The sequence below is a fragment of the Tachyglossus aculeatus genome, chromosome 1, assembly GCF_015852505.1.
Source record: "Tachyglossus aculeatus isolate mTacAcu1 chromosome 1, mTacAcu1.pri, whole genome shotgun sequence".
Classification (NCBI taxonomy): domain Eukaryota; kingdom Metazoa; phylum Chordata; class Mammalia; order Monotremata; family Tachyglossidae; genus Tachyglossus; species Tachyglossus aculeatus.
Genome location: NC_052066.1, coordinates 27,007,295 through 27,033,322, shown reverse-complemented (window position 1 = coordinate 27,033,322; position 26,028 = coordinate 27,007,295). Strand labels below are relative to the sequence as shown.

Genomic DNA, 26,028 nt, shown 5'->3' with positions numbered 1-26,028 from the left:
TAATATTCATTCATTTAATCGTATTTATTGAGTGCATACTGTGTGCAGAGCACTTTACTAAGCGCTTGGGAGAAATAATAATTACGGTACTGTTCTAAGTGCTGGGGTACATACAAGTCAATCAGGTTGGACACAGTCCCTGTCCCACATGGGGCTCAAAGTCTTAATCCCCATTTTACAGATGAGGTAACTGAAGACCAGGAAAGTGAAGTGACTTGTGCAAAGTCACACAGCAGACACACGGCAGAGCCGGGATTAGAACCCAGGTCCTTCTGATTTGTGCTCTATCCACTAAGTCAAGATGAAATAGTACCCAGTATAGCCCTCTGCACACAGTGGGCACTCAATCCTGTGCTCTTCATTAAGTGGACAAGCAGTACAGTGCTCTGCATGACATAAAACCAACTACAGTGCTCAATAAATACTACTAATGATGATGATGATACCAAATGATTTAATTCTATTTGTTCTGACTATTTTGACACCTGTCTACATGTTTTGTTTTGTTGTCTGTCTCCCCCTTCTAGACTGTGAGCCGGTTGTTGGGTAGGGACCGTCGCTATATGTTGCCAACTTGTACTTCCCAAGCATTTAGTACAGTGTTCTGCACACAGTAAGCGCTCAATAAATACGAGTGAATGAATGAATGAGCAACAGAATGGATCGGCACTTGCCTTTGAGGCCCTTGTATTTTAAAAAGACTAGATGATGCTTCTTGCTAGTTTTCAGATCATTTTTTGTGTGTTCACTGTACAAACTAGACAAAATGAGAGGCTCTGGATATCCCAGGAGAGAGGCCTTAGGCCCCTGGCAGGATTGGCCCTTGTGTTGTAGAAAAGGAGTGGTGCAAAGAAGAAGGGGAGCTCCACGCAAAAGCAACCAACTCTGTGCTGAGGTCACGGCTGGGTTTGAGAGAGCTGTTCCCCAAATCTGACCCTGCCCCTTTGTTCACCACCCCAAGACCAACTCTGGCCACCTGCCTACACCTATTTCTTCATTACTATGGTACTTGTTAAGCACTTACAATGTGTCAAGCACTCTTCTAAGCACTGGGGAAGATGCAAGTTAATCAGTTTGGACACCCGGGGCTCTCAATTTCAGTAGGAGGGAGAATGGGTATTAGAACCATTTTATAGCAGAGGAAAGTGAAGCCCAGATTAGTGAAGTGGTCACACAGCAGACAACCAGAAGAGTCAGGATTAGAACCCAGGTCCTCTGACACCCAGGTCCATGCTTTTCCCACTAATAATGGAGGTATTTGTTTAGCTCTTACTTTGTGCCAGGCATTGTTTTAAGCAATGGGATAAATATAAGGTTATCAGGTTGGATGCAGTCCCCGCCTCGTGTGGGGCTTACATACTTAATCCCCATTTCTCAGATGAGGTAACTAACCCCCAGAGAAGTGAAGTGACTAGGCCAAAGTCACATAGCAGACAAGTATACTTGTATATACTTCATACTGCTGCCCAGATCATCTCTGTGCAGAAATGTTCTGGGCATGTTACTTCCCTCCTCAAAAATCTCCAGTGGCTACCAGTCAACCTACGCATCAGGCAGAAACTCCTCACTCTTGGATTCAAGGCTGTCCATCCCCTTGCCCCCTCCTACCACACCTCCCTTCTTTCCTTCTAGAGCCCAGCCCTCACCCTCCGCACGTTTACTGCTAACCTCCTCACTGGGCCTTGTTCTCACCTGTCCCGCCGTCGACCCCCAGCCCACGTCATCCCCCGGGCCTGGAATGCCCTCCCTCCACACATCCGCCAAGCTAGCTCTCTTCCTCCCTTCAAAGCCCTACTGAGAGCTCACCTCCTCCAGGAGACCTTCCCAGACTGAGCTGCCTCCTTCCTCTCCCCTTCCGCATCCCCCCGCCCTACATACTTCCCCTCCCCACAGCACCTGTATATGTTTGTACAGATTTATTACTCTATTTTACTTGTACATATTTACTATTCTATTTATTTTATTTTGTTAATATGTTTTGTTTTGTTGTCTGTCTCCCCCTTCTAGACTGTGAGCCCGCTGTTGGGTAGGGACCATCTCTATATATTGCCAGCTTGTACTTCCCAAGCACTTAGTACAGTGCTCTGCACACAGTAAGTGCTCAATAAATACGATTGAATGAATGAAGTAGCAGAGCCAGGTTTAGAAGCCAGGTCCTTCTGGCTCCTAGGTCCATGCTTTTTTCACTAGGCCATGCCACTGCCTCCTCCGTGCTGGGCAAGACTAAGAGGCCACACTGGTCCTTGAAAGGCCACTGCTGGACCCAAGCCCTCCAGCCACCATCATTCCCAGTCAAGTGACCACAATTATTATGGCCACTGGTCTGCTCGATCTGCTCCATGCCAAATACTACTACTACTACTAATTCATCATCAATCATATTTATTGAGTACTTACTATGTGCAGAGCACTGTACTAAGCGCTTGGGAAGTACAAGTTGGCAACATATAGAGACAGTCCCTACCCAACAGTGGGCTCACAGTCTAAAAGGGGGAGACAGAGAACAAAACCAAACATACTAACAAAATAAAATAAATAGAATAGATAGGTACAAATAAAATAAATGAATAAATAAATAGAGTAATAAATATGTACAAACATATATACATATATACAGGTGCTGTGGGGAAGGGAAGGAGGTAAGATGGGGGATGGAGAGGGGGACGAGGGGGAGAGGAAGGAAGGGGCTCAGTCTGGGAAGGCCTCCTGGAGGAGGTGAGCTCTCAGCAGGGCCTTGAAGGGAGGAAGAGAGCTAGCTTGGCGGATGGGCAGAGGGAGGGCATTCCAGGCCCGGGGAATGACGTGGGTTGGGGGTCGATGGCGGGACAGGTGAGAGCGAGGTGCGGTGAGGAGATTAGCAACGGAGGGTGTGGGCTGGGCTGGAGAAGGAGTTAAGGGAGGTGAGGTAGGAGGGGGCGAGGTGATGGACACCCTTGAAGCCCAGGGTGAGGAGTTTCTGCCTGATGCGCAGATTGATTGGTAGCCACTGGAGATTTTTGAGGAATGGTGGTATTTGTTTAGCGTTTACCAAGTGCCAGACACTGAACTAAGCGCTGGGTTGGATACAAGTAAATCAGGTTGGACAAGTCTGTGTTCCATGTGGGGCTTACTATCTCACCCCGATTGTACAGGTGAGGTCTGTATGTTGTTGGGTAGGGATTGTCTCTATATGTTGCCAGGAAGATGAGGCCTTCCCAGACTGAGCCCCCTCCTTCCTCTCCCCCTTCCCCCCACAACCCCCCCGCCTTACCTCCTTCCCCTCACCACAGCACCTGTATATATGTATATACGTGTGTATGTATTCATTACTCTATTTTTATTTGTACATATTCTATTTATCTTGTTAATATGTTTTGTTTTGTTGTCTGTCTCCCCCTTCTAGACTGTGAGCCTGCTGTTGGATAGGGACCGTCTCTATATGTTGCCAACTTGTACTTCCCAAGCGCTTAGTACAGTGCTCTGCACACAGTAAGCACTCATTAAATACGATTGAATTAATGAATGAATGAACTGAGGCACAGAGAAGTGAAGTGACTTGCCCAAGGCCACCCATTCATTCAATCGTATTTATTTATTTATTTATCAATCTATTTAATTAATTAATTTATTCATTTATTTAATTTATTTATTTAATTAATTTTTTAAAATGGCATTTATTAAGCACTTACTATGTGCAAAGCACTGTTCTAAGGGCTGGATTGAGCGCTTACTGTGTGTAGAGCACTGTACTAAGCACTTGGGAAGTACAAGTTGGCAACACATAGAGACAGTCCCTACCCAACAACGGGCTGACAAGTAGTGCTTAGAACAGTGCCCAGTGCTTAGAACAGTACTTTGAACATAATAAGTGCTAAATAAATGTCATCATTATTATTATTAGTGGGGCCAGAATTGGAACCCATGACCTTGTGTCTCCCAGGCTTGTGCTCTATCCTGCTGTTTAGGGATGAGAGTGGTTTCTCACTTGGGAGGTGGGAAGAGTAAATCAAGGAAATACTGTCCTCATAATTACCATGTCATCATTACTGGTGTTATTTAGTAGTTGATTATGCCACATCTCTAGGGTGTGATACAGTGCACTGTCACATTCATTCGCTTTCCAAAGGTTATCAGTTTCATTTGTCCCTCCCCAGTAGGGCTGGGCTCATTAATTTTAAGCCATGTCTTTCTATTGATGAAAATAATAGAATGAGGATTCCCTGGGATGCTTAATTCTGGTAATATTTGAATAACCACCCTCCCCAGAGTTGCGGCATGAAGAGTATTTTGCTCAGGAGAGTCGCTCCTCAAGGACCTGTCCTGTTTAAACTTTATTTTCCATGTGACCACAGGAAAAGACATTCTTCATAGGCTTTTGGGCGAGAGTGAAGAGGGGAACTCCTCAATCCTCTTCTTCTTGGAATAAAAGTTCTCTTCACTCAGCCACTGACAGTAGTAGTGGGAGTAGTAATAGTAGTAGTAGCAGCAGCAGCGGCAGCAGTAGTAATTCAGTCATTCAGTCGCATTTATTGAGCGCTTACCGTGTGAGAGCACTGTACTAAGAGCTTGTAAAGTACGATACAGCAATGAAGAGACAATCCCTGCCCACAATGGGCTCACAGTCTAGAGAGGGAGAGACAGACATCAATACACATAAACAGAAATCAATATAAATAAATACTATTATAGATATGCACATATATACGTATGTGCTATGGGGCGGGGAGAGGGGGGAGGAAGAAAGAGGGAGAGTCATGGTGTGGCGGAAGGGAATGGGAGCGGAGGAAAAGTGGGGCTTAGTCTGGGAAGGCCTCTTGGAGGAGGTGTGCCTTCAGTAGGGCTTTGAAGCGGGGGAGAGTAATTGGTGGATTAGAGGAGGGAGGGCATTCCAGGCCAGAGGTAGGACGTGGGTCAGAGGTCGGCAGCAAGACAGGCTAGATGGAGGCATAGTGAAAAGGTTAGCGGCAGAGGAGCAGAGTGTGCGGACTGGGCCTCACTCTCGACTTCAAGGATCTCCATCACCTCACCCCCTCCTCCTCACCTCCCTTCTCTCCTTCTACAACCAGGCCTGCACCCTCCACCCCTCTGGTGCTAAACTCCTCACTGTACCTCGTTCTCTCCTGTCCCACCGTCGACCCCCAGCCCACATCCTCCCCCTGTCCTGGAATGCCCTCCCTCCACACATCTATCAAGCTAGCTCTCTTCCTCCCTTCAAACCCCTACTGAGAGCTCACCTCCTCCAAGAGGCCTTCTCAGACTAAGCCCCCTTTTTCCTCTCCTCCTCCCCATCCCCCCCCGCCCTACCTCCTTCCCTGCCTCACAGCACCTGTGTTTATGTTTGTACAGCTTTATTACTCTATTTTACTTGTACATATTTACTATTCTATTTATTTTGTTAATGATGTGCATCTAGATTTATTTCTATTTATTCTGATGACTTGCCACCTGTCCACATGTTTTGTTTTGTTGTCTGTCTCCCCCTTCTAGACTGTGAGCCGTTGTTGGGTAGGGATTGTCTCTATATGTTGCCAACTTGTACTTCCCAAGCACTTAGTACAGTGCTCTACACACAGTAAGCACTCAATAAATATGATTGAATGAATGAATGAAAAGGAGAGTAGGAAGGTGAGGTAAGAAGGGGCTAGGTGATGAACAGCTTTAAGATGGGGGTGGAGAAGCAGTGTGGCTCAGTGGAAAGAGCCTGGGCTTTGGAGTCAGAGGTCATGGGTTCAAATTTCAGCTCCACCAACTGTCAGCTGTGTGATTTTGGGCAAGTCACTTCACTTCTCTGGGCCTCATCGGTAAAATGGGGATTAAAACTGTGAGCCCCCCGTGGGACAACCTGATCACCTTGTAACCTCCCCAGAACTTAGAACAGTGCTTTGCACATAGTAAGCACTTACTGAATACCATTATTATTATTATTATTTAAAGCCAATAGTGAGGAGTTTTTGTTTGATACGGAGGTGGATAGGCCACCACTGGAGATTTTTGAGGAGGGGGGTGACATGCCCTGAACTTCTCTGTAGAAAGATAATCCAGGCAGCAGAGTAAAGTATGGACTGAAGTACAGAGAGGCAGGAGGTTGGAAGGTCAGAAAGGAGGCTGATACAATGATCTAGGCTGGATAGGATGAATGATTTTACTAACATGGTACTGGTTCGGATGGAGAGGAAAGGGCGGATCTTGGCGATGTTGTGAAGGTGAGGCCAGCAGGTTTTGGTGATGGATTGGATGTGTGGGGTGAATGAGGGAGCGGAATCAAGGATGATCCCAATGTCACAGGCTTGTGAGACAAAAAGGATGATTGTGCTATCTACAGTGATGGGAAAGTTCAGGAGAGGACAGGGTTTTGGAGGGAAGACAAGGAGCTCTGTTTTGGACATGTTGAGTTTGAAGAAGCGGAAGAACATCCAGTAATAATAATTGTGGTATTTGTTAAGCGCTTACTATGTGCCAGGAACTGTACTAAGTGCTGGGATGAATGCATGCCAATCATGGCAGTCTTGCTCCCGATTTTACAGATAAGGTAACTGAGGCACAGAAAAGTGATTTGCCCAAAATCACTCAGCAGAAAAATGGCAGATCCGGAATCCAAACCCAGGTCTTTCTGTCTCCCAAGCCCATACTCTATCCATTAGGCCACACTGCTTCTAGTAGTAGCAGTAGTAGAAACAATAATAGTAGAAAAAGTAGTAGTGGTAGTTTGTTGAGTTTTCACTTGGTGCAAAGCACTGTGCTAAGCACTTGGGAAGTATAGAATGAAGTGACACATTTCCTGCCCAGAAATAATGTATATTCTAACTGGAGAGGCAGACATACCATTATTTATAAGCAGAGTAATCAAAATTGGTAACTGAATGTACAACTTTATATTTATATTTATACAGCTAGATAGATGAGAAGCAGTGTGGCTTAGTGGAAAGAGCATAGGCTTGAGAGTCAGAGGTCGTAGGCTCTTATCCCAGCTCCGCCACTTGTCAGCTGTGTGACTTTGGGCAAGTCACTTAACTTCTCTGTGCCTCAGTTACCTCATCTGTAAAATGGGGATTAAGACTGTGAGCCCCACGTGGAACAACCTGATTAGCTTGTACCCTCCCCAGCACTTTGAACAGTGTTTGGCACATAGTAAGTGCTTAACAAATACTATTATTATTATCATTATTATTATTACAGATCTGAGTGCATAGGCATCACAGAAGAGTGAGTTGTGATCTGCCAGATTTAGTGAGGGGAGCCTGTTCCAAGCCATGGGAACAGTCTGAGTGGGGAGACTAGGACAGTTCATTCAATCATATTTATTGAGCACTTACTGTGTGTAGAGCACTGTACTAAGTGCTTAGAAAGTACAATACAGCAATAAAGAGAGACAATCCCCGCCCCCAGTGGGTTTGCTAGAAGGCTAGCTTGCTGGGAGCAAAGAGAGTGGAGGAGGTGGTGAAATGAGTAGACCAGAAGAGAAAAGTATCAGTGCTCATTCAGGCTTGAAGGTAGGCTTGGAAGATTTGGGAACCAAGTATTTTTCCCCAATCTGTAGTATTCATTCATTCATTCATTCTTTCCATCGTATTTATTGAGTGCTTACTGTGTGCAGAGCACTGTACTAAGCACTTGGGAAGTACAAGTTGGCAACATATAGAGACGGTCCCTACCCAACAGTGGGCTCACAGTCTAGTATTTACTTGGACTCTGCTCACATCTAGCAACATCAATCAATCAATCAATAAAGCAGCGGTATTCTTTACTGTGTGCAGAATACTGTAATAAGCAATTGGGCTGGTACACAGTTTCTCTGTGCCTCAGTTTCCTCAACTATAAAATGGGGATTCGATATCTGTTCTCCATCCTACTTAGACTGTGAGACCCACATGGGACAGAAACTGTTTCAGCTCTGATTATCTTGTATCTACCCAGCCCTTAGTACAGTTCTTGGCACATAGAAAGCACTTAACAAATGCCACAATTATCATTATTATTATTGTTATCATTATTATTACAATAGAGTTAGGTGCCCACAAGGTAAGTGGAGACAGATAGGTGAAGACAGACATTAAAATAATTTACAGATAGATAGAAGAAAGAGTAGAGTACAAGGATATGTATTTAAGTACTTTAGGATGATGACATGTTTTATTTTGTTGTCTGTCTCCCCCTTCTTGACTGTGGGACCGTCTCTATATGTTGCCAACTTGTACTTCCCAAGCGCGTAGTACAGTGCTCTGCACACAGTAAGCACTCAATAATTACGATTGAATGAATGAATGAATTGGAATACCAAAGTGCTAAAGGGGTTCACGACCAAGTGCATAGTTGAAGTAGAGGAGAGGGTGGGTAGGAAAAATGAGGGCTTAGAGAAGGCTTCTTGTAAGAGATGTGATTTTAGGAGGTTTTTGAAGGTGGGGATAGTGATCATCTGTGAGATAAGAAGGTGGACGGGAGTTCCAGGCCAGAGGGAAGATGTGGGCAAGGAGTCGGCAGCGAGGTGGACAAAATTGAGGGAGAGCGTGCTGGTGAGCATTTGAGGAGCGGAGTGTGAGGTTGGGTTGTCTTAGAAAATCAGCGAGGTTCTAACCTAACAGCACCCATAGTAGTGGACAAATTAGGGTGGGGTGAGGATGGAGATCTTTAGACTCTTTAATGGGACTTAGACTGTAAGCTTATTGTGGGCAGGTAATATGTCTTGTTACAGTGTACTCTCCCATGGGCTTAATACGGTGCTCTGCGTGTAGTAAACACTCAATAAATAAGATTGATTGGACTCATCTTGTGTTTTCATAGTACAAGTCAATGACACTCCATTCAGTGGACAATCTGGGAAAGAAAAACAGGGATTTCAGGGCCCTGAGTGGGCATTTTTCATATAGTTGGATTCAGGGGACAATCTCTTTGATTACCAAAGGCCTCCACTTAGTTTAAACCACTCTCTCAAAATGCTTAGCTGCAGGGTTGGAAACGACTCATTATCATCCCCACAGGGGACCTGTTGATTCCAGGATAATTGCTTTTGCTTAAAATATATTAAATCACTGTAGAAGGTTTGAACTGATGTAAATTACTCACCTTCCCCCTTGCTGGAAAAAAGAGAATTCAATGAAAAGCCTAGAAAAAGACTATTGTAATTGAGTGCTAAAGGCTCATAGGAAGTCAGTTTTGGATGTTTGTGAAAGGTTGGTGGGGTGGGGTTGAGCTCTACTGGAGTGGAACTTTATAATGCTTTTGAATAACCGAGTTGGGTGGCTAGCTTCAATCAATCAATCAGTCAATCAATCAATCATATTTATTGAGCGCTTACTGTGTGCAGAGCACTGTACTAAGCGCTTGGGAAGTACAAGTTGGCAACGTATAGAGACAGTCCCTACCCAACAGTGGGCTCACAATCTAGAAGGGGGAGACAGAGAACAAAACCAAACATATTAACAAAATAAAATAAATAGAATAGATATGTACAAGTAAAATAAATGAATAGGGTAATAAATATGTACAAACATATATACATATATACAGGTGCTGTGGGGAAGGGAAGGAGGTAAGACGGTGGGGATGGAGAGGGGAACGAGGGGGAGAGGAAGGAGGGGGCTCAGTCTGGGAAGGCCTGCTGGAGGAGTTGAGCTCCCAGTAGGGCCTTGAAGGGAGGAGGGAAGGGAGCTTCAAGAACCTCAGGCCCCGAAGCAAATGTACTGACCAGGTGTTTCCTAGACTGGGCATTCTGTGACAAGTCCAAAGCGAAAAACGAAACCATCGCTATGTACTCTGGAAAGTTTTACTTGATTCCCAATCTAATTGCAGGGCGGGGACACAAACACACACTCAAAACACACTACAACACATATAGCTACCTCTCTTCCTCCCTTCAAGGCCCTACTGGGAACTCACCTCCTCCAGGAGGCCTGCCCAGACTGAGCCAACTTATGTTGCCAACTTGTACTTCTCAAGCGCTTAATACAGTGCTCTGCACACAGTAAGTGCTCAATAAATACGATTGATTGATTGATTGAGCCCCCTCCTTTCTCTCCCCCTCCTCCCCCCTCCATCCCCCTGCCTTACTTCCTTCCCTTTCCTGTATATGTGTATATATGTTTGTATGCATTTATCACTATTTATTTTACTTGTACATATTTATTCTACTTATTTTGTTTTGTTAATATGTTTTGTTTTGCTCTCTGTCTTCCCCTTCTAGACTGTGAGCCCACTGTTGGGTAGGGACCGTCTCTATATGTTGCCAACTTGTACTTCCCAAGCACTTAGTACAGTGCTCTGCACACAATAAGCGCTTAATAAATACGATTGAATGAATGAATGAGTGAATCCACCAAGTCCGTGCAGATGATCACATGTCGGAAGAGTTAGAGAAGTTCCTGCCAGCTTGGGGCGGCTGCGCTCGAGGCCATGCTGGTGGCACAGACTTCTGAAGCAAGTCCTCACAGCCTCGTTCTCCCTTTGCGAGCCACAGTGACCACCTTTTATCTGCCTTGGACATAAAGGTGGCTCTATGTGACAGTTGTTGATTGGCCCAGGCCCATTACTGGATAGAGCAGGGAGGGAAGACCACCTCTCCTTCTGTGCACCACCCTGCGGACCACCTTTGCAACGGTCTGTCCTGCAACAGAGCAGCCCAGTTCCTTTGCAAATTCATTCTTTACCATTGTTCGTAGGATCAAAAACAGCCACTCATAAAATGGCTTCCTGCGGGCTCAGTACAGAGAAGTTTTGACATATGGTGTCTCTAATATTCCGGGAAGCCAGTGGGGATAACCGGAGGTGATGAGTTCTGGAGGACACCTCCTATCTTTGAAACTTTGTGTGCTCTTCCAATAAACAAGACTCATAAAAATGATAACGAATGATGATGGTATTTGTTAAGCTCTTGCTATGAGACAAGCACCATCCTAAGAGCTGGGGTAGATAAAAACTAATCAGGTTACACACAATCTCTGTCCCACATGGGGCTCATAGTCTTAATCCACATTTTACAGCTGAGGTAACTGAGGCCCAGGGAAGTGGAGTGACTTCCCCAAGGTCTCCCAGCAGACGAGTGGCAGAGTCGGGATTAGAACCCATGACCTTCTGACACTCAGGACCGTGCTCTGTCCACTAGGCCTTGCTGCTTCATTAAGCAGGAAACAGAAGTAATCAATCAGTGGTATTTGTTGAGCATGTATACTGTGCAGAGCCTTTGGGCGAATGCAGGACAAGAGTCAGTCGATCTGCTCCTACCCACAGGAGGGAACTTAACTTACATTACATAAGAGTCAAGTGCGTAGGAGTCAGAGAAAGCCAGGAGATCTTGTCTTTACACTTGGTTGATGGGATATGACTGTGAACAAGCCCTATTCACCTCTCTGATTTTCCTGTTTCTCTATATGTAAAATGGAGCTAACGAACATTGGTTGGTAACTGAGATCCAGTTCAGGAGAGTGCTTTATGCCTCACAAAAATTGCTCTCTAGTTTAAGGTCATTTACGCTTTGCACACAACAAGTGCTCAATAAATATGATTGAAGGAGTGTTATAAATTGTGGGAAGTGTTTCAAGGTCTCAGCACTGTACTTGTTGATTAGTCAGAAACTTGTGTCATTGAATGAAACAGTCCATAAACAAACCAATGATAGGCTTCAGAACAATGGGGAATAGAAGCAGTGTGGCTTAGTGAATAGAGCATGGGCCTGATTGTCAGAAGGACCTGGGTTCTAATCCTAGCTATGCCACATATCTGCTCCATTACCTTGGGCATGTCACTTCTGTCTCTGGGCCTCAGTTACCTCATCTGTAAAATGCGGATTAAGGTTGTGAGCCCCATGTGGGACAGGGACTGCGTCCAACATGATTAACTTGTATCTACCCCAATGCTAAGAACAGTACTTGGCGCATAGTAAGGGCTTAACAAATACCATAATAATACTTATTATTATTAGATAACATTACACAGATGGATCTGAAAGTGCCTAGATAGTTGTGCCTATATTTCTGTGCACCACACTGCTGTCTGTTCTCTTTCAGTTCCTGCTCCTTCTACCCTCCCATCCACACTGTCAGTCAATCAATAGAATTGATTCAATGTGTGCAGAACACTGTACTAAGTAATGTATAATAGAAGGCATGATCCCTGCCCACAATGAATTTACAGTCTAATACCCCAGCTCTGTATCTATTCTTTACCTGCTTCCTCTGCTTGACACTTTTCTAGAGCAAGCAAGCACACATTCTCTCTCTCCCTCACACACACAGACCTTCCCCCCCTCCCCTCATCCTTGTTCCCTCCCTCTTTCTCTATCATTCTCCCTGAATCTCAGGGCTCCAACCCTTTGGCAAGCTGAGCTGAGTTCCAGAGAGTGAACAGAGGGGCAATTTCAGGAAAGGTGAATGTAGGGCAAAGAGAAACATTAAACGATTAGTAAACAAATCACAGGTCATTAACTCCCACCTACACAGCTTTTTTAAAGAGTATTTTGAATGGATTAAACATTGTATTTAACCAAGTAGCTGTCAATGACCTCTAGTTTCCTGTTAGGCCCAAACAACAGAGTAATAGTGTAACTAGTTATCCTTCATATTTGAAGACACTTCTGACCTCGAAGTTCACCTATGAGTGCATATGCGGCTGACCAGTCCAGGACCAATCTCTTGACCACAGTGGGCACATAAAAACGTTTCCCCTTGTGTTGTTGTGCATAATGTTCACAGCCCCTGGTGCTGTGTTTTTTTATGGTATTTGTTAAATGCTTACTATGAGTCATGCACTGTATTAAGCACGAGGGTAGATACAAGCTAATCAAGTCCCTGCCCCTCATGAGGCTCACAGTCCTAATCCCCATTTTACAGGTGAGGTAATTGAAGCACAGAAAAGTTAAGTGATTTGCCCAAGGTCACACAGCAGACAAGTGGCAGAGCCGGGACTAGAACCCAGGTCCTTCTAACTCCCAGACCCGTGTTCTGTCCACTAGGTCACTTGAAAGATGGAGCAGACTGTGGGGTCCAGACAAAACTCTTTTAGTAGGGGGGCCATTTCCATGGCAAAAGACTGTGAGGGGACAAAAGGAGAAATAGCCATGGGAGCAGACATCTTAATGTCAGAGCATTGACAGGAAAGAAGGGGAAAGGGTAGGTCAGAAAATGTGATATATTAGCCATGTTGCTTGTAAGGACGTTTTGTGAATGCTTTCCCCCTAGCATCTGCTGCTCCTTAAATTGAAACACACTGGCATTTGGAACTAATACGTTGGGTTTATGAGCCATTGAACATTTTGGTTTGTGAAGTTACAGAAGAATTGAAAACAAATACAATTACCATAAGAATTCTCTTTGAATATGTATAAAAGGATAAGGCTCTTTTGTACTAAGTCTGTGCTTTCTCAATTGAATGGGCAATAGGGATGTGTCTGGCCTATTGTCTGTTGGGGTTTTAGATGTGGAATGCGGCTTTGAAGCCCCAGGTGTTAGATTGGAGTGAGATGATCAAACTTTATGGTGATGCTTTTCCTCAGCTCCCCCTCTCTTCCAGGTCACCTCGACCCTCTCCCTTTGCTCTCTCCCAACCTTGCCACCCCACAGCACTTATATATATATATATATATATATATATATATATATATATATATATATATACTCTATTTATTTATATTGATGCTTGTTTACTTGTTTTGATATCCGTCTACCCCCTCCCACTCCTGACTATAAACCCGGTGTGGGCAGGGATTGTCTCTCTTCCTTGCTGAGCTATACCTTCTAAGCGTTTAGTAGTGCTTTGCACACAGTGAGCACTCAATAAATACAGTTGAATGAATGAATGAATGAATGAATGGATGGATGAGCAGAGCCTTTGGAAGTTCTATGGGAAGCAACAAGGCCTTGTTGGAAAAGGACAGGACTGGTAGCTAGGAGACCTGGATTTTTTCATCCCAGCTCAGTCATTGCTTGCTTCATGACCTTGGGGAACTCTTTTAAAATCTCTGTGCCTCAGGTTCCTCATCTGAAAAATAAGAATTAAATAACTGATCTCCTTCTTAGACTGTGAGTCCCACAAGTTCACAGAGCACTACACTGAATGCTTAGGAAGTACAATGTAACAATAGCACAGACACATTCCCTGCCCACAACTAACTTACAGTCTAGAACGGGAGACAGATATTAATATGAATAAATACAGTACAGACATATCTGAGCTGCTTATCTTGTATCTATCCCAGCACTTAGTACAGTACTTGGCACATTGTAAGTGCTTAACAAATGCCACTATTATCATCATCATTATTATTAATAGAGGGAGGCAGAGATTCTGGAGCAAATGGGGATGTCCTGAGTTGCCCCAGAGAAATGGTAAAGGATCGTTCAAAATCAGCGTCTATGTGCAAAGTGGTGCATATGAGCACATCATGTTTCCATGCACTTTATTGTTTTGTTGCTGGTTTGTTTAAATATTTGTTAAGCACTATGTACCAGGTACTGTACTAAGTGCTGGGGTAGATACATGACAATCAGGTAGGACACGGTCCCTATCCAACATGGAGCTCACAGTTTTCACCCCTACTTTACAGAGGAAGTACCTGAGGCACAGAGAAGTTGAATGATTTGCTCAAGGTCAAACAGCAGACAAGTGGTAGAGCCAGGATTTGAACCCAGGCCCTTCTGTTTTCCAGATCCATGCTCTATCCACTAGGCCACACTGCTTCTCTACCTGTCCTGGGTAATGCCTGTGATGTCATGAAGTTCTTCTTGTTTGGTGTCTGTTAGGGGCTTCCCCTGGATCTCCCCAGCCCTGGCTTTCAGGGAAGGAGGGGGACCTAGGGAGACTAAACACCAGTTTTACCATTAATTTGTTGTGTGATCTCAGCAAATTTTAACTTCTCTGGGTCTCAGCTCTCCCTACATAGATTGTCAACTCTTTGAGGGCAGGGACCATGGCAACCAACTCTGTTATATTTCACTCTTCCAAGCAGTGAGGCCTAGTGGATAGAGCACGGGCCTGGAAGCAAGAAGGACCTGGTTCCAATCCCAATTCTGCCACTTGTCTGCTATGTGACCTTGGGTAAGTCACTTCACTTCTCTATGCTTCAGTTCCCACATCTGTACAATGGGGATTAAGACTGTGAGCCCTCTGTGGGACCTGGACTGCATCCAACCTAATTTATTATATCTACTGCAGTGATTAGTACAGTGCCAGACACAGAGTAAGCGCTTAACGAATATAAACCCCCCAAAACTCCCCTCCAAACTACTTAGTACAGTTCTCTGTACACAGTAAAGACTCATTAAATACACTTGATCAATTGCTAGAGCTGATGACAGTCCCTGAATTTTTAGAAGTGACATGAAGAGGATGAGAATCTTAGCCCCCTCAGAGGGCATTTTGTCCCTCCCCTACCTCTCAGCGTCTCCTGAATATTCCAAAGTGAGACCCACTGCCTATCAACCTCTCAAGAGAAGGAGATTGCAAAGCCTTTTTCCTTTACTCTTACCAGTGGTCTTGCTTCCAGGAAGTCCTCCTACTTTCTAATTTCAAATCTCTCTTACTGCATACCTCGGTATTCTGCCTTCCCTGGAGATCGAGAGCCTCTGATCACCATAGAACATAGGATAGCCCTTGGAATACTTGATGACTGCTATTAAACCCATCAGCCTTCTCCTCTTGAGGCTAAAGAGCCCTAATTCCTTTCACCTTTCTTCCAAAGCCCTATTTTCCAATCCTTTAATCATTTTCATTTCTCTTCTCAATAACATACAATATAAATGATTGTAAAAACCCTTGGAAATATAGAGAGCTGTCTCAATAATAAATCATCATTTTGGGAAATGATCCTGAGACAGTTAAAGAAGATAAAATTAATCACCCCCTTTGAAATACATCACCGCTTTCCCCAAGTGCTTTTTGGTGTTTCCAGCGAATTGCCACCACATTCCAGTGAGAAAGAGGAGAAGAGGGATCCACTCCATTTTTTTAAAGGGGGAACTAAAACTTCAGAGGGGTCAGTTAGCTGTTTTTAAGAACACACAGAAAGAATTGGAACAGAGACCCAATGCCTGAACTCAAAGACCAGTAGGGCGCATTGCCTAGTCCAAGGTATTTCACTCTCTTCCCTATAAGCTTGTTGTGGCCAGGAAATATGTCTGGTTATTGTTGTTTTGTACTCTCCCAAGCGCATAGTACAGTACTCTTTAAGCATTAAGTAAATACAGCCGAATGAATAAATGAAGTCCACAGTCCAGGTGGCAATCCAGGTGTACCAGCCATAAATAATTGGCCTCTGTGTCCAGAGTATTTTGGTAAGCAGTAAATGAAAAGCACCTCAGTGAAAAACACTCATTTCCAGAAGCACAACAGTCTAAATAGAACCTCTCAGATGGAGTGTTCTATTTTTGAGAGACACTAGTTAAGGCATAAAATCCCGTGAAACACAATTATTTAGCTGCCCTTGTTTAACAACATTCTTCTAATTAACAAAAAATAACATCCTTTGAGATAGCAGAGGGAAAATCCTTGTGCTACAGGTTTGTTTGGGAGGGGGAAAAAATAAAAACTTATGTTCCTGACCAAAATCCATTAAGCAATCACACATCAAGGGTGTCAAGCTCCCCGAATAACTTGGGTTTTAGGTGGTTTACTCCCTCTCTGACTTTCTGGCACGGGGCGTTGCTATGTTCAGCAGAACACATGCCTCCCCTGAGGTCCATCCTGATGCAACAGTGTCACATTGAGTGTTAGAAGCGCCTGAATCTTTCCATCTTGGGGGTGACAGAGTCAAGTGTTGCAGTTAGATCAGGGCCTCCAGGAGGAATGCCCATCATTCATGTAGCATAAAGGCAGGCCCAAGATGCCCTAGGCCTTCCCCTTCATTCATTCATTCAATCGTATTTATGGAGCGCTTACTGTGTGCAGAGCACTGTACTAAGCGCTTGGGAAGTACAAGTTGGCAACATATAGAGACAGTCCCTACCCAACAGCGGGCTCATACTCTAGAAGGGGAAGACAGACAACAAAACAAAACATATTAACAAAATCAAATAAATAGAATATTAAATATGTACAAGTAAAATAAATAGAGTAATAAATCTGTACAAACATATATACAGGTGCTGTGGGGAGAGGAAGGAGGTAAGCCCAGGGGCATGGGGAGGGGAAGGAGGGGGCTCAGTCTGGGAAGGCCTCCTTCCATCCTGTCTCCCTTTTAATCCCAATCAGGATTTTGTTTTTCTTAGTGATATTTGTTAAGTGCTCATTTTGTGCCAGACACTGTTCTAAGTGCTGGGGTAGACGTGAGGTAATGATGATGATGGTGGTATTTCTTAAGCCCTTACTATGTGGCAAGCACTATTCTAAGCACTGGAATTGATACAAGGTAATCAGGTTGTCCCACGTGGGGCTCACAGCTTTAATCCCCATTTTACAGATGAGGTAACTCAGACACAGAGAAGTTAAGTGACTTGCCCAAAGTCACAGAGCTGATAAGTGGTCGAGCCAGGATTAGAACCCATGACCCCTGACTCCCAAGCCCGTGCTCTTTCCACTAAGCCACACTGGACACAGTCACTTTCCCACATGGGGCTCACAGTCTTAATCCCCATTTTACAGATGAGGCATCTGAGGCCCAGAGAAGTGAAGTGACCTGCCCAAGCTCACACAGTGGACAAGTGCTGGAGCCAGGATTAGAACCCAGATCCTTCTGACTCCCAGGCCCAAGCTCTATTCTCTAGCCCATGCTGCCTCTCTCATTCTTTGAACTGTGATATAATAGACATAAGTACCGTGGCTCAGTGGAAAGAGCCTGGGCTTTGGAGTCAGAGGTCATGGGTTCAAATCCCAGCTCTGCCAATTGTCAGCTGTGTGACTTTGGGCAAGTCACTTAACTTCTCTGTGCCTCAGTTACCCATCTGTAAAATGGGGGTTAAGACTGTGAGCCCCCCATGGGACAACCTGATCACCTTGTAACCTCCCCAGTGCTTAGAACAGTGCTTTGCACATAGTAAGAGCTTAATAAAAACGCACTATGTGGGCAGGGAATGTGTCTACCAACTCTGTCATATTGTACTCTCCCAAACAGTACAATGCTGTGCAGACAGTAAGCACTTAATAAATACCACTGACTGACTGATTGATTAAATGATGGCCCTGTGTGGGAAACAAACAAACAGGGGGCATTAGACACCTGCCTCATTATCTTTTTTTTAATAGTATTCATTAATCTCTTGCCATGTGCCAGGCACTGAATTAAGCCTTAGGGTTGATATCATTTAATCAGGCTGGACACATGAGCCTCACAGTCTTAATCCTCATTTTACAGATGAGGTAATTGAGGCATAGAGAAGTTAAGTGACTTGCCCAAGTTCACACAGCAGACAAGTGGCAGAGCAAGGATTAGAACACAGGTCTTCTGAGTCCCAGGCCCGGGTTCTTTCCACTAGGCTATACTGCATCTCCATTCATTTCACACCCTCAGTTGGCTTTCTCCACAGATGACTCCAGTGTTCACGTGGTTCTCGGCACATACGCGTATGGAACAAACACCACAATTATTATCCATAGATGGGTAGATGGGAGTACACCACCCCCGCCTTCCCCAAAGATTGCACCTGGAGAGTTTCCAGTGGTTTACCAGTCTCGGCTATGGGAGGGAGAGTCAAGCAGAGGCATACCCATTCCATTCCTAGCTTGGCAAGTGGCTAGCGAGTGGAAGGCATTCTGCTACAAGTCAAAATTCAACTGTTCTGGGCAGCAGCAGCACGGGAGAAAGTCGAGACCGGAGACTCAATTAAGGTGATTGCATAGAGTAAATCATTGATAAACTACTTCCATATTTTTACCGAGAAAATGCTATGGATTCAGTACCAGAATGATTGCAGATGGAGAGTGGGGCATTCTGAGAGAGATGTGTCCGTGGAGTCACTATGGGTGGGAGACGACAACAGCATAAGATGACAAGATGGGAGTAAGGACCCAATTTTAAAAGAGGGTGAGAGTAGGGAAAAGGGAGAGCAGCGAGAGTGTGTTCAATCCAACTCAGACTAGCAGGCCAACCATCTATGCACTAAACTAAGATGCCAACGTGTTCCATTTTTTTTTCTCCCCATCCAATAAGAATTCAGGATTTGGTGATCTCCTTCCTCCTTGCAAGGAACTAGATCTGCTGAGCTATTCGAAAGAATATCCAACCAATTTACCTCACCAATCCTCAGAAGCATCTGGGATACAAAAACAACAAGAGACAACAACAATAGTAATAATCTATTATTAATAGTAATAATAATAATAATTCATTATTATAGTATTTGTTAAGTACCTGCTAGAAGCAGCATGGCTCAGTGGAAAGAACCTGGGCTTGGGAACCAGAGGTCATGGGTTCTAATCCCAGCTCCACCACAAGTCTGCTGTGTGACCTTGGGCAAGTCACTTAACTTCTCTGAGTCTCAGTTACTTTATCTGTAAAATGGGGATTAAGACTGTGAGCCCCACGTGGGACACCCTGATCACCTTCTATCCACTGCCCCTCCAGCACTTAGAACAGTGCTTTGCACATAGTAAACACTTAACAAATGCCATCATTATTGTTGTTACTACTATGTGTCCAGTACTGTTATAAGTGCTATGGGTAGATACTAGTCCAGTACTGTTATAAGTGCTATGGGTAGATACTAGTTAATCAGCTCAGATATAGTCTCTGTCTTACCTGGGGAAAGGAGAACAGGCATTGAATCCCCATTTTACAGCTGAGGAAAATGAGGTACAGAGAATTCAATTGAATTGCCTAGGCTCAAAAGCAGGCAAATGAAGTAGCACGGCATAGTGGATAGAGCATGGGTTTAGGAGTCAGAAGGATCTGGCTTCTAATTCTGGCTCTGTCACTTGTCTGCTATGTGACCTTGGGCAAGTCATTGCCTGTGCTTCAGTTACATCATCTGTAAAATGGGGATTATGACTGTGAGCCCTAAATGGGAAAGGGACTTCGGTTAATTTGTATCTACTCCAGTGCTTAGTACAGTGCCTGGCACATAGTAAACATTTAATAAATACCATAAAAAAGTGGCAGAGCTAGAATTAAAACTCATGTCTTCTCTTTCCCCTAGGCTACCCTGCTTCCCAATGTTATAATAATAGTGATACCGGTTAAGAATTTATTGTGATCCAAGCATTGTTCTAAGCACTGGGGTAGATACATTACAATCAGAGAGGACACTGTCCCTGTGTCACATGGGGCTCTCAATTTAAGGGAGAAGGGGCTCAAGATTTTATAGGGGGAGACAATAGCTACTGGATCCCCATTTCACGGATGAGGAGACTTTCTGTTTAGGAATTGTATTAACTGGCCCTCTGTCACACGGTAAAAAAAATGGAGGGGTTGGGATGAGAACCCAGGCCTCCTGACTGTGCCTTTTCCACTAGTCCATGATGCTTCTAGAAGATTTTTTTCAAAAATCCAACCAGCAGCTAAGAAAACATGAGTCTTAGAGGTGGTGGAGAAATTGGGAATGAAGTTGACTGTCAAGACAACTTTACAAATAGCCCTTTGCCTATTCATCCCAAGTGAAGCTGTGCTGGGAGAATGGAAAAGAAGCCTGGGAGAGAGAGGCCTAAGAAATGTTTCTCTTTCTTCTTTTTTTTTTTTCTTTTTATAGTGTTTGTTAAGTGCGTACTCTATGCCAGGCACTGAACTAAGCACTGGGGTGAGATACAAGCTTATCAGGTTGGATACAGTCCCTGTCCCCATTTTACGGATGAAGAAACTGAGGCCCAGAGAAGAGAAGTGACTTGCCAAAGGACACACTGCAGACATGTGGCAGAGTTGGGTTTAGAACCCAGGTCCTTCTGATTCCCAGGCCCGAGCTCTATCCACTAGGCCATGGTGCTTCATGATTCAAATAGATAGTTGTGTATGGCAGGAGTATGGGTGAAACCTCCTTAATTATCCCCCTTTCCCCACCTTGTCCTCAGCTATCTCTCCTCCAGGAAGCATGGCCCCAGCTCCTCAGCCTTTCTTCTTGAAAAAGTCTGTTTTTTTAAAAAGAACCTCCAAATTGGTGTTACCTTGTAATCTGTGGGGTGAAAACTCCCATCAGAAGGTCCCTTCACAGTTGGGAGTCTCTATATCAGAGTTTGGTATCACCCAACAACACTCAAATGAAAAGTAATGCCATCAGAAGTGGTTATTAATAAATATAATAACCACTAGAGCATTAATTTCTGGTATAATCAAATGCCGCTGAATTATTTTGGTGTCAGATCTTGACAGAGAAGTCGGCCCGGGATTAGCATTTTGATTTAAAGTTCATTGGATGATGTTTATCTCCATTTCTGTCACATACATGTGATTGACTGCCTGTCTCGGGAAATAAAAACAAATGCTACTTCCCAAGCCAAGTGGATGGAGGAGAATAATTTAAGGGAGCTTTTTTCTGTTGACTGGACGGCTGGAACCTTGACTGCATTGCTAGTTTGCTGTTCACATTGACTTGGCGCCTCCCTGTTTTTCTCTCTGCCTCCCAACCCCTGCTTATATTTACCGTATCTCTCTTCAGACATGTTTGTGCAAAGTGAATGTCTCGTGGCCCCTATTAATAATAATAATAATGATGATGGCATTTATTAAGTGCTTACTATGTGCAAAACACTGTTGCAAGTGCTGGAGGGATACAAAGTGATCAGGTTGTACTATGGGGGGCTCACAGTCTTAATCCCCATTTTTTTACAGATGAGGTATCTGAGACACAGAGAACTGAAGTGACTTGCCCAAAGTCACACAGCTGACAATTAGTGGAGCCAGGATTTGAACCCATGACCTCTGACTCCAAAGCCCATGCTCTTTCCACTGAGCCACGCTGTGCCCTATTGGATTGTAAGCTCCTTGAAGGCAGGGATCATTTTATACATGAACTGTAAACCCATTAAGAGAAGCAGCGTGGCTCAGTGGAAAGAACACGGACTTGGGAGCCAGAGGTCATGGGTTCTAATCCCGGCTCCGCCACTTGTCAGCTGTGTGAATTTGGGCAAGTCACTTCACTTCTCTGAGCCTCAGTTACCTCCTCTGCAAAATGGGGATTAAAACTGTGAGCCGCATGTGGGACAACCTGATCACCTTGTATCCCACCCAGCGCTTAGAACAGTGCTTTGCACAAAGTAAGCCCTTAATAAATGCCATTATTATTATTAAATAGGTATGTGTGTTTTTGTGTTTTTGTGTGCATGTGTATACTTGAATCGGAAGATGACATTACTGAAGGTGCTATTCTCACTCTTGTGAGGGAGGGGGGTGGGGTGTGTGTGTGTGTGTGTGTGTGTGTGTGTGTGTGTGTCCCCCTCGAATCAGAAGATGAGATTCCTGACGTTCTGTCCTCTTAGTGGGTGTGAGTGTGGCTAAAATGCCCGATACGAGAATAACATTTACTCTTGCAATGCTGACAAGTAACAACAGAGAAGCAAGGTCCTGTGTTCTCATTCTGGCTCCACCATTTTCCTGCTGCATGACCTTGAGCAAGTCACTTCACTCTCAGGTCTCTCATCTGTAAAAATCTGTTCTCCCTCTAACTTAGGCTGTGAGCCCCGTATGGGATGGGGATTGCATCTGACCTGATTATCTTGTGTGTATAACACTGCTTAATCGAGTGCTTGGTACATAACCAGCATTTAAGAATCCCTCAGTTAATATTTAATAATATCACTATTATAAGGATAGATTGTTACCATCCTACGCGGAGTCTGTCTAGTGGCAACCAGATCGGCCAGAAGCCTTGGCCCAAGGAGAGCAAACTCTTTCTGGATTTGCCGTTAGCCAGGCTGGTCCATCTTTTGCACTGTCTTCCCATTCAATCCACTGTTTTGTCATATCACTTGGGGCTGGAGTTCGGGGTCTCTGGGCTGAACAATCGCTGGACTGGTCACTCAGACCAGCAGAAACGGGGTGTCGGCAGTTGCTGATGAAAAGATCTCTCTCTTCTTGGCAATGTGGTCAGTATTCTGGAGACCCTGACATCAAGGATCAGAAATCAAGGCTTTCAGGTGGCAGAAGGGAGGGAGGACCCCTGGGAGACTGGGACAGGGGGCTCCCTACCTCATCAGTTTTCAAATCAATTCCTAGTAATATAGCCAATGTTTCCAACGTCAATCACTGCTACCCCAGGATCTCTCTTGATAATGATCTGAATCTGATGAATACCATTAAGGCTGACAGAAACTTAACTCTGGACAGGGCTCAGGGAAGGAAGAGGGGAGGGAAGAGGCAAGTGTGAGGGAAGCGATAACAATAATTATTATTATAATCATAGTAGTATTTTGTTAAGCTCTTCCTTTCAATCAGTGGCATTTACTGGGCACTTCCTGTGTGCAGAGCACTATACTAAGGGAGAGTACATTACAACAGAATAAGAAGACACTTTCCTTGCCCACAGTGAGTTGTGCCAAGGACAGTTGTAAGGACTAAGGTACATGCAAGATAGGTAGATAAGTTACAGCCTTTGTCCCACATGGGGCTTACAGTCTGAGAGAGAGGGAGGGCAAGTATTTCATCCCCATTTTACAGAAGAGGAAACTGAAGCAGAGAGAAGCAGGGAGGTTTAGTGGGAAGATCACAGGCTTGGGAGTCAGAGGATGTGGGTTCTCTTGGCCACTTGTTGTTGTGTGACCTTGGGCAAGCCACTTAACTTCTCTGTGCCTCAGCTACCACATCTGTAAAATGGGGATCAAGACTGTGGGCAAGACTCCACATGGGACAACCTGATTACCTTGTATCTACCCCAGCACTTAGAACAGTACTTGGCACATAGAGAGCACTTAACAAATACCATTATTATTATTATTAAATTAAGTGATCTGTCCAAGGGCACACAACCAGTTCCTGGAAGAACCTGAATTAGAACCCACGTTCTTTGACTTCTAGGCCCATAATCTTTCCACTAGGCCACTCTGCTTTCCTGAAGAGGGCAAGTTAAATGTTCGCTCAGGAGCCCCTGACAACCAGAAGTCTACTAGCCATAGGGCTACCCACTGCTGGCTCAGCGACACCAGTGTTGCCTAATGACTAGACTCTGGGCTTTGGAAATCAGAAGGAGCTCAGTTCTAATCCCTTCTCCACTCCTTGTTTGTTGTGTGACCTTGGTCAAGTCACTTCACTTCTCTGTGCCTCAGTTATCTCACCTATAAAATGGGGATCAAGAATGTGAGCCCCGTGTGGGACAGGGACTGTGTCCAACCTGATTAGCTTGTATCTACCCCAGAGCTCACTACAGTGCCTGGCACAGTTAAAAGTGCTTAACAAATGCCGTAAAAACAGATGCGCTGACCAAGCAGCAGCAGTCAAGGCAAAAACCAAGGCCAGGCTGGTATGGGCCATGACTGGACTTATTTTGGAGGTGGCAGTGGCTGTATGGAGTCCCGTACTGGATTTTCTCCTTGTTTGAACTTGTGTAATGTGCAACAGTGGACAGTTGTTGTTGCCCCCTTTAGACTGTAAACTCTCTGTGGGCAGGGAACACATCTACCAACTCTGTTACGTGGCTCAGTGGAAACAGCACGGGCTTTGGAGTCAGAGATCGGGGGTTCAAATCCCGGCTCCACCAGATATCAGCTGTGTGACTTTGGGCAAGTCACTTAACTTCTCTGAGCCTCAGTTACCTCACCTGTAAAATGGGGGTTAAGACTGTGAGCCCCACATGGGACAACTTGATCACCTTGTATCCCCCCCCAGCGCTTAGAACAGTGCTCTGCACATAGTAAGCGCTTAACAAATGCCATCGTTATTATTATTATTATTGTAACCTCCCCAGTGCTTAGAACAGTACTTTGCACATAGCGCTTAATAAATGCCGTTATTATTATTATTATTATTATTATTACTCTCCCAAGTAGCGAGGCTGAGTGGAAAGAGCAAGGGTTTGGGTGTCAAAGGTCGTGGGTTCTAATCCCGACTCCACCAGTTCTCTGTTGTGTGACCTTGGGCAAGCCACTTCACTTCTCTGTGCCTCATTTCCCTCATGGGGATCAAGACTGTGAGCCCGACGTGGGACAACTTGATTACCTTGTATCTATCCCAGTGCTTAGAATTGTGCTTGGCACATAGTAAGCTCTTAACAGAAACCATCATCATCATCATTATTATTACTATTAAGCACTTAGTACAGTACTCTGCACACAGTAAGTGCTCAATAAGTGCAATTGACTGATTGATCAATTGCCCAAGCAGGGTCCACTGCTTCTAGCTTTGGCCGATTTCATTCCCTTGGCATCAGAACACTGCCCAAGGCCTTCCCTACCTGGTTGGGAGTTGGGTACTGCAGTAATGGTACTTATTGAGTACCTGTGGACTGCAATGCACTGTACTAGGCAACTGAAAAGTGTAATAAAAGCCCAAGACTCATTCTCTGCCCACCAGGCGCTTGCACTATAATATAATAAGATTAAACAATAATAATAATAATAATGTAATTGGCAGGGAACGTCTTCTAAACTGTAAACTGTAAGCTCATTGTGGACAGGGAATGTGTCTGTAACATTATGGTGTACTCTCCCACGTCCTTAATACAGTGCTCTGAACACTGTAAGCTCTCAGTAAATACAATTAACTGACTGACTGCCAATTCTATTGTATTATACTCTCCCAAGTACTTAGCACAGTGCTCTGCACAATAATAATAATAATTTTGGTATTTGTTAAGTGCTTACTATGTGCCAAGCCCTGTTCTAAGTGCTGGGGTAGAGACAAGGTAATCAGGTTATCCCTGTGGGGCTCACAGTCTTAATCCCCATTTTCCAGATGAGGTAACTGAGGCACAGAGAAGTTAAGTGACTTGCCCAAGGTCACACAGCTGACAAGTGGCGGAGCCGGGATTAAAACCCATGACATCTGACTCCCAAGCCTGTGCTCTTTCCACCAGGCCACGCTTCTTCTCTGTGATTCATTCACAGCAATCAATGGTGTTTATTGAGCACTTATTGTGCACAGGACACTCTACTAAGCACTTGGGAGAGTACCACATAGCAATATAATAGGCACATTCCCTGCCCACAAACAGTTTACAGTCTGGATGATAGAAAACACTCAATAAATACCACTGATGGATTGATAATTGTTAAATC

General features: G+C 44.5%; 1 protein-coding gene and 1 non-coding gene across 3 annotated transcripts in view; both read left to right on the top strand.

Annotated features, from left to right (window-relative positions):
- The window catches only part of EPHB1 (EPH receptor B1), a 717,470-nt gene that overhangs the window by 27,029 nt on the left and 664,413 nt on the right, over positions 1 to 26,028 (top strand). The window lies entirely within an intron of this gene.
- Positions 18,522 to 18,659, top strand: LOC119933731. The gene has a single exon (XR_005452613.1). It is a non-coding gene; the product is annotated as a small nucleolar RNA SNORA7 (small nucleolar RNA).